Source organism: Xiphophorus maculatus, chromosome 16 (genome assembly GCF_002775205.1).
Source record: "Xiphophorus maculatus strain JP 163 A chromosome 16, X_maculatus-5.0-male, whole genome shotgun sequence".
Taxonomy (NCBI): Eukaryota; Metazoa; Chordata; class Actinopteri; order Cyprinodontiformes; family Poeciliidae; genus Xiphophorus; species Xiphophorus maculatus.
Window position 1 is genome coordinate 11,577,753 of NC_036458.1, and position 8,101 is coordinate 11,585,853.

An 8,101-nucleotide genomic window follows, 5' to 3' on the forward strand; every position below is an offset into this window, starting at 1 on the left:
GAAGATTTTCTTCTTTTTCTCCATTTCCTGTTTACCGCATCAGATGTCGTGAAATAAAAAAATGTTTATAACTATTCAAAAGAAGTAATCACCTGTTTAAGGTTTTCCCCTGGCTGCTTAACAGGTTTTGTGACATTGATCTGTTTGAAAGCATTTTTCTTTTGAACTTGAGATTACAACAAAACTAAAAGAAGGAGGAAACTTTCTCCTCCTACGTATAAGGAAATATACTCATTTCAAAAAGTATAAATCAGGCTTCGTCCACTTGTTGGGCATAGTTTTTCTTTCCATTTGTCTCACATCTGCATCTGGATAATGGCCTCTGGTAAGGGAAAACTTCCATTCATGATTTTAACTTCCAATTTATGTAGTTTTTTTTGCCTGAATTTTTTTCTTAGTAAAAAGAATATTAAAAAGGATGATGAATTCTATTTATTTCAGATATCGGTGAGAGAGCACCTAAAGAAAGAATGTACATAGAGCTCCCAAAGAAATACCGGGCTGTCTTGTCCAAATTCTATGATTTGGTAAGCAACTTTTGATGCTTTATGTATCATTTTAATGCTAAATATTTTTGGGATCTTTAAGTTTCATTGTTTTTCTGTCATTTAACAGGATCATGGCTTGTTCATCACAGACCTGAATCCCTATATAAATGAAGATTATGTAGCTGCCTATTTTAAACCTTTTGGATGTGTCACAATGTGCCAGGTGGAGTCAAACCCACATTTTTTTTTAACCTTTTTTCTATCATTTTGTCCTGATTTATCTACGGAAATGATTCTATAACCATTTGTGTTTTGATTTGATCAAAGATCAAGAATAGTCCCGGCTCTTCAAAGGATAGACTGGCCTATGTGAGGTTTTCCACCGAAGCTGAAGCAGACCTAGCAGACTGGGCTGGTCCTCACTTTATAGGAGGGACAGAATGTAAAGTGAGACGGGTTGTCAGTCCAAAGGTGAGGTGTAATTCGTTTTACATATGTAAGCAAAATATGTATTTTTCATCTATCACTTTGTCAGCTAATATACAAATTTGTCTTGTAGGTCGAAGGCTAGTCATACGGTGTGCCCACTCAAGTGCAAATTCAACCTTTACTTCGCCGTCCAATGGATCTGGGCTACAGACTGGAAGATCCTCAGTGGTTAGATGAAGATGATAAGAATAAACAAACCAATTAGTGTTGAGATAAATCAGGAATCTCGAGAAGACTTGCAGACTTTAACAATGAGGAATGTTCTCAAAATAACATCTAAACTCTTCCTAATTTGCCGTCACATCTGTTATATGTGTTATGGAGACAGGACACATTTTCTTCATAAGGCTTTCTCACATTTTGCTTTGATATGCCTGTGTATTTTTGAGAAATATTTTGTCCAAATATATCATTGTCAATGATAGATGAATAAAATATAAAATGTGCATTTGCAAATTATACAAGCCAAATTCCTATGTCTTACTAAATACACAAATCAGATCATCACACAACCCTGCTGTGAAAAATAACTGCATTTTTGAGCCACAATTTTTTGTTTCTAGCATGTGCAATTGTTTGTATTATTTAAATGTATATAAATTAAATTGAAAATATTGTGTTTTTATTTTTTTGTAATCAAAGTGATTGTCAATAAACTAATGAACAACTAAACTGTTGTGAATCATTACTCAAGGTAAATAATTTATGGTTGGTTCTACAACAACACTGAGAACTGTACATGAGAACGCCCTTGAGTCTCCTCACCACTGTGGCATAGAGAAAAGACTTCCTGTCACATTGATTTAGATCTGCTTTTCTCTTCTGCCCTGTGTTTTTATCTGAAGTATTTTTTAACACCATCAATTTTACCATCAAATGCAGGATACCAATTTCTCATGTGACATTTATTACATTCAAAACAGACTTTTATAAATGCATATGGAGCTATATGCATTCTTAAAAAAAACTTCTTAAACACTTCTTAAAAAAGCAAATAGATTTTTCTTCCTTGTGTGTCTGCGTAGTGCTGGGAGAATTTTGTGGGGCAGGAACTTTATCGCCTGCTCCTGATGGACTTCATCTTTACAGTGCTTTTCACTTTTTTAGGCAAGTTCTTATGGAGGTAAATCGGAGCTTCATGAGTCATGTAAATACATTGTAATGTTTTCACCTGGAGGAAATGACTTTCATTCACAACATGCTGTATACCCACCAGGATTTTCTCCCAAAAAATCTTAACCCTCTATGGCATGGCGTTGCCCTCAGGCAACAAACCACATAGCTGTACCTCACATTGCTCCTTTATTTTATTTTTTGGGGGGCATGATTTTTGACATATTTTTGTCCAAAAAATAGTTCTTTTATGAATATAGTTTTTGTTTGATTTGTATTTCATTTCTCATAATCAGTGTAGACAATCTTGGTGTTCTAGACCAATGTTACCCTGAGGCAACAAACCCAAATCTGGTTCCAGGAGGTGTCAGAGTCCGATTTTATGATTGACATGTAATTAGGGACCACCAAGCTCCCAAAGAATGCAGGAAAATATTTCTTCCCCACAAAAATAAAAAGTCAGAACAGAAAGCCAGTGTTTGACATTGTTCGAAATGTTCTGGAACTGGTATATGGACAAACGCTGACTTGGTGATTGTAATACATTTGAAATCAGATCATTAACAGACCTGCCTTAGACTGATTTCCCATCTTCTGCCTCCAGGCTCAATGAAATTTTGCCGTTTTACATATCTGTGGCATAAAACCCAGAGGGGACCCGTGACTGTTTTCATGTTTTATCTGTCAAAAAAAAACATGAAAACTATTTTGGAAGTGAATATTGTTTATTATGTGTCTTGACCATAATGTCTCAGAATCTCTGTCCTTTACAGAATCAAACCACCATCAGGATGTGGCCCTTTCAGAAACCTAACCAGTACGTTAGAATCCGTGAAGCTGTGGGCTGAGAGGATGAAGGTCCATCACCAAATTCTTTCTTGGCTCATTCGAGCTTACAATGCTTTCACAGGTAACCCGATCTTCTTGTTCATGCCATCTGGCCTATTTCTGTAGGTCCTCATAATCATAACTAACCCAGATTATGTAATTTGCCTGATGTGGTCTAATGTTTTTAATACTTTTCTCCCGTTTTCAGACTGTTGATATATTTCCGTATTCAGGTAGTAGATGGCCAAAGGAGAATCATCAGACGGTTAGAAAAGCAAATTGACGATGTAAGTAAAACCTGACCAGTGTGTTGGAGTCTGAGAAAAACAAAAGAAAGAAAACAATATATTTTCCTTTCACTTCACCATTATGAGCTATTTTGTGTTGATCCATCTCATAAATCTCAACAAAGGGATTTGTTGGAAGCAAATTGACAATGTAAGTTAAGCCTTGCTTTTAATCTAGTTTAAGTCTGGATTAAAGGACTGAAATTTTTTTTGAAAATATTAGTCTTGGATTTTAGCATTGAATTCCTAGCTCTATTTTAGCCCAACATTTAGAGACTTTAGTTTGTGATAAAAGCAAGACACCAATTAAAATGTTTGTTGACCTAAATATTGTTTTCTCTGTATTCAGGAAGGTAAAGACAAAAGATTCCTCATCACCCAACTGCAGTATTGGTATGAGGAAAATAATCCAAATTCTAGTAAGAGACAAAGGTGAACTGGGTTCACTTCCTTCTTGGAAACCTTTCTGGTAATTGCAGCACTCATCACTACTAAAGAAATGGCAAATTGCACTGATAACTGTCATGTATTTCGAATTTGTTTTCTTTTCAGAGGAAGATGATACCTCCACGTTGTCATTAAATAGTGTTATCAGCACTGAGATGTCTAGACACTGATAAATGCCAAAGAAAAAAAACCCAGGAAAAGCAGCAACATGCTTTGTGAAGTTTTGATATACTTTGTGATATTTGATTAATTTACAACAGGTTGAACTCTTCTACATCCTTTTACTATTCTAAATAAAATACTTTGTATTCTATGTAATTTTAGATTCACTTTAAAGTTTTTGTTTGTAAAATGCAAAAATAAAATTTTAGCTCATATTATAATTCTCCAAATGTGTCATGAGGCTTTACACAATAGTCCACAGGAGTAATTCTCTGAGCTGTGACGTTGTCTTTCTAAAAATATTCCAGAGATGGTGTTTGCAGGTTTCTGCAGAAAATCATATATTGGTATCAATTCAATATTTTCCATGAAGGAAAATTTTCCTGTCAGCCGAGTGGAAGAAAAATAAAAACTGCAGATCCAGTCACTCGATAAATGTCAACCTCTTAACTACAACACAGCTTTATATATTACTGATTGTAATTCGGGCAAAAAACAAGAGAGTAGGTTGAATTCTACACATTACAGATCTTTACTTACAATTGTACAACATTTTAAAGCATGCACTGTCAAATAATTGATGGCCTTTTTCCTGAGATGAGTCATTTATCTTCAAAAGAACAAAAATATTTTTACTGAGAATTTCTTTAGTTTATCATTGCTGATCAATGCCACGCTAAAATGCATAGAAGAGAACTAAATAGAGCTTAAAGTGTCTGATAGAAATCAGGAATGACTGGAAGGCTTTTATTTGGAAGGCTTTAGAACAGAGAAGTGGGTGTTGAAAACCTTTTACTAAACAATCTCTGTCTCCAAACACTTGGACTTTTGTAACAGTGTCAACAAAAATGTTTCACATATATCTAATTTATATAGTACCCAACACATTCATTTGTACTACAAAAATGATCTCAAATTAACTTAGAGGGATAATTGGGATTTATTTTTTGTAGTGAGGTTTTATGAAGTTACTATTAATGTTTCCCCTAGAAACTGTCTTATTTGTGTGAGTTATTTTAAAATGTTGACGTCTATTAAATTGGGGAAGAGAAAATCTGTCTGGCTGTTACTTTGCACCACTCTGAGGATTGCTTTGTTTTTCTACAATCTCGCTGAGATATATCTACTTCAAATAAGGGGCTGGTAGCAACTCCCTATAACATGCCTTTGGTGTCATCTCAAGCTCTTTTGGGCAAGTGTTTGGGCACATCCTGGTCAGGTAGTCAGTCCTTAATGATGTCCCATCATTTGTGATAATTGTTTTCATCATACATGCCAAAATTCATAGAATAGATATGCTTTACTGTTGTTATCCCTCTGTTTGCTTAAACATGTGAATTGTTATGGAATATTTAGTGCCGAAATCTAAAAGCTCTCATATTAGCAAAAATGGGTTCCAAAAAATACTATAGTAAATAATCTGTTTTGTTTATAACATGTGCAATTTTTTGTATAATTTAAATTTATATAAAATAAATGGAAAATATTGTGTTTTTATTTTTTGTAATCAAAGTGATTGTCAATAAACTAAAAACTAATAAAAAATAAACTCTTGTGAATCATTATTCAAGGTAAATAATTTTTTTGATATGTCATGCAACAACAGCAATTTATGGAGCAAAAGCTGTTTAAATACAAGAAACATATTAGCAACTGACGTTTAATGTCAGAAACAGGAAACTTATGGCAAGTTGTTTTAGCAGAAATTCGGTTGTAACACCCTTGCATTCCAGTTATCTCTCTTTTGTATGGCTAGACGTTTTAGCTTTTAAGATATCTCTAATTATATTCTGACTAGTCGAAATGACGTCAGATTTACAATTGAGTTGTATGGAGACTTCAATTCAATACATCTACAATGAATTTGTGACTATCTGAAATACACATTTCACATATCTTCAATTAAATTATGACTATGACTTCTTCAAAGAAGTCTTCACAATGTTTCAGTGTATCATTAAATGGGAATTTAGATGGACAATAAAAGTATTAGTCAGAAATAAAAGTTGAAGTTTTATGTATTCTTATTTTGTCCCCATCACAAGCTGCTCTGAACTTTATGCTCCTTACTGTGAATTATTCTCCTCCTTCTACAGAAGACCATCAGTAAAGTGCTACAGAATATTGATTTGCTGTTCATGGCTGCAGTGGTGTCTGGATTCAACCTGCTGCTGCGTGAGATCATCAAGTTCTGTGCTTTGATTGAGAAGCATAACTCGGCCATCACACGTGTTTATGTCTCCATCTTCAGGTGAGAGGCAGTATTTAATCAGTTAAGCTTATTTGTATTGCAGCAAGGCATCATAAAAACACAAAAATGAAATTCCTAAAATAAACATGCAGTCAACATAGAAACCAGTGATTCCTATTACATTTTGGATAGTGCAAATCAATATCAAAATCGATACAAGTTGAATATATTGGTCAATTCTTCATTTGTTATGGTCCAAAAACATTTCTTAACAGGTGAGTGTTTAGTCTTGATTTAAAGGAACTCCGTGTTTCAGCTGTTTAGCAGTTTTCTGGAAGTTTGTTCCAGATTTGTGGTGCATAGAAGCTGAATGCTGTTTCTATGTTTCGTTCTGGTTTGGGGGGTGCAGAGCAGACCACAACCAGAAGACCTGGAAGGTCTCGAAGGTTGATACAACAGCAGACCTTTAATGTATTTTGGTGCTAAACCATTCAATGATTTATAAACTAATAACAGTGCTTCAGAATCTCTTTTCTGAGCAACAGGAAGTCAGAGCACAATTTCCTGATGGTAAATCTTCCTGGTCTTAGTGAGAATGCGAGCTGCAACTTGCCACTCACATTCTCACTAATGTGAGTTGTAGCTTTAGTGTTTTTATCTGTCTTTCTTTTCAAAATATATTTTAAAACATTTTAGAAACAATGAATTATTTTCCTTCCACTGTACTATTATGTTGTGATTTGGACTCTTATTTTAATACGACAGTCTGAAAAAGTTTATTTGCATGAGTACCTGAGCAAATATCTTCACGTAAATTATAACTATAATCTTGCACCGGATGATAAATATATTCTTACTGCAAAAGGATGTACAATGTTATTTTATTTTGGTCACAGATGCAGGAACGTTGTTAAATGGAAATGTTGTTTCCGTCTTGGATTCACAGGAACCTGCTGCTGAAGATCAGCCTTGTTATCATACTGTGTTACCACTGGCTTGGAAAAATTGCTGTGGAACAAGACCCTCAAGTTTCAAAGGTTATTAGCCTCCTCATTCTTAAACCTGTCAATGTGACACCACACAGTTATAGCATAAAAAAATATGTGGGTCTTTCCCCACATTGACAGCAGGTGATCTCATTAACACTCGTGCTGTTTTATTTTTTGAACTTCTTAAAAAAGCAAATAGATTTTTCTTCTTTGTGTGTCTGCGTAGTGCTGGGAGAATTTTGTGGGGCAGGAACTTTATCGCCTGCTCCTGATGGACTTCATCTTTACAGTGCTTTTCACTTTTCTAGGCGAGTTCGTATGGAGGTAAATCTGAGCTTCATGAGTCATGTAAATACATTGTAATGTTTTCACCTGGAGGAAATGACTTTCATTCACAACATGCTGTCTACCCACCAGGATTTTCTCCCAAAAAATATTAAGAAAGAACAGAAAGCCAGTGTTTGACATTGCTCACAATGTTCTGGAACTCGTATATGGACAAACGCTGACTTGGTGATTGTAATACATTTGAAATCAGATCATAAACAGACCTGCCTTAGACTGATTTCCCATCTTCTGCCTCCAGTCTCAAGGACATTTTGCCATTTTACATATCTGTGGCATAAAACCCAGAGGGGACCCGTGAATGTTTTCATGTTTTATCTGTCAAAAAAAACATGAAAACTATTTTGGAAGTGAATATTGTTTATTATGTGTCTTGACCATAATGTCTCAGAATCTCTGTCCTTTACAGAATCAAACCATCATCAGTGTTTGGGCACATCCTGGACAGGTAGTCAGTCCTTAATGATGTCCCATCATTTGTGATAATTGTTTTCATCATACATGCCAAAATTCATAGAATAGATATGCTTTACTATTGTTATCCCTCTATGTTTGCTTAAACTTGTGAATTGTTATGGAATATTTAGTGCCGAAAACCAAAAGCTCTCATATTAGCAAAAATGGGTTCCAAAAAATACTATAGTAAATAATCTTAAACTAACAACTGTCAGTCATGTTTTGACTGTTTTTATATAATATCAAAGCAAATTTCACTGAAAACTTCAGGGCAAATAAACTTATGTAACATATCCTCCATGGAAG

General features: G+C 34.6%; 1 long non-coding RNA gene across 1 annotated transcript; it reads left to right on the top strand.

Annotated features, from left to right (window-relative positions):
* The first annotated feature begins 5,982 nt into the window (after positions 1 to 5,982).
* Positions 5,983 to 7,289, top strand: LOC111611714. The gene is made up of 3 exons (XR_002754177.1): positions 5,983 to 6,065; positions 6,952 to 7,042; positions 7,221 to 7,289. It is a non-coding gene; the product is annotated as an uncharacterized LOC111611714 (long non-coding RNA).
* Positions 7,290 to 8,101: the final 812 nt, after the last annotated feature.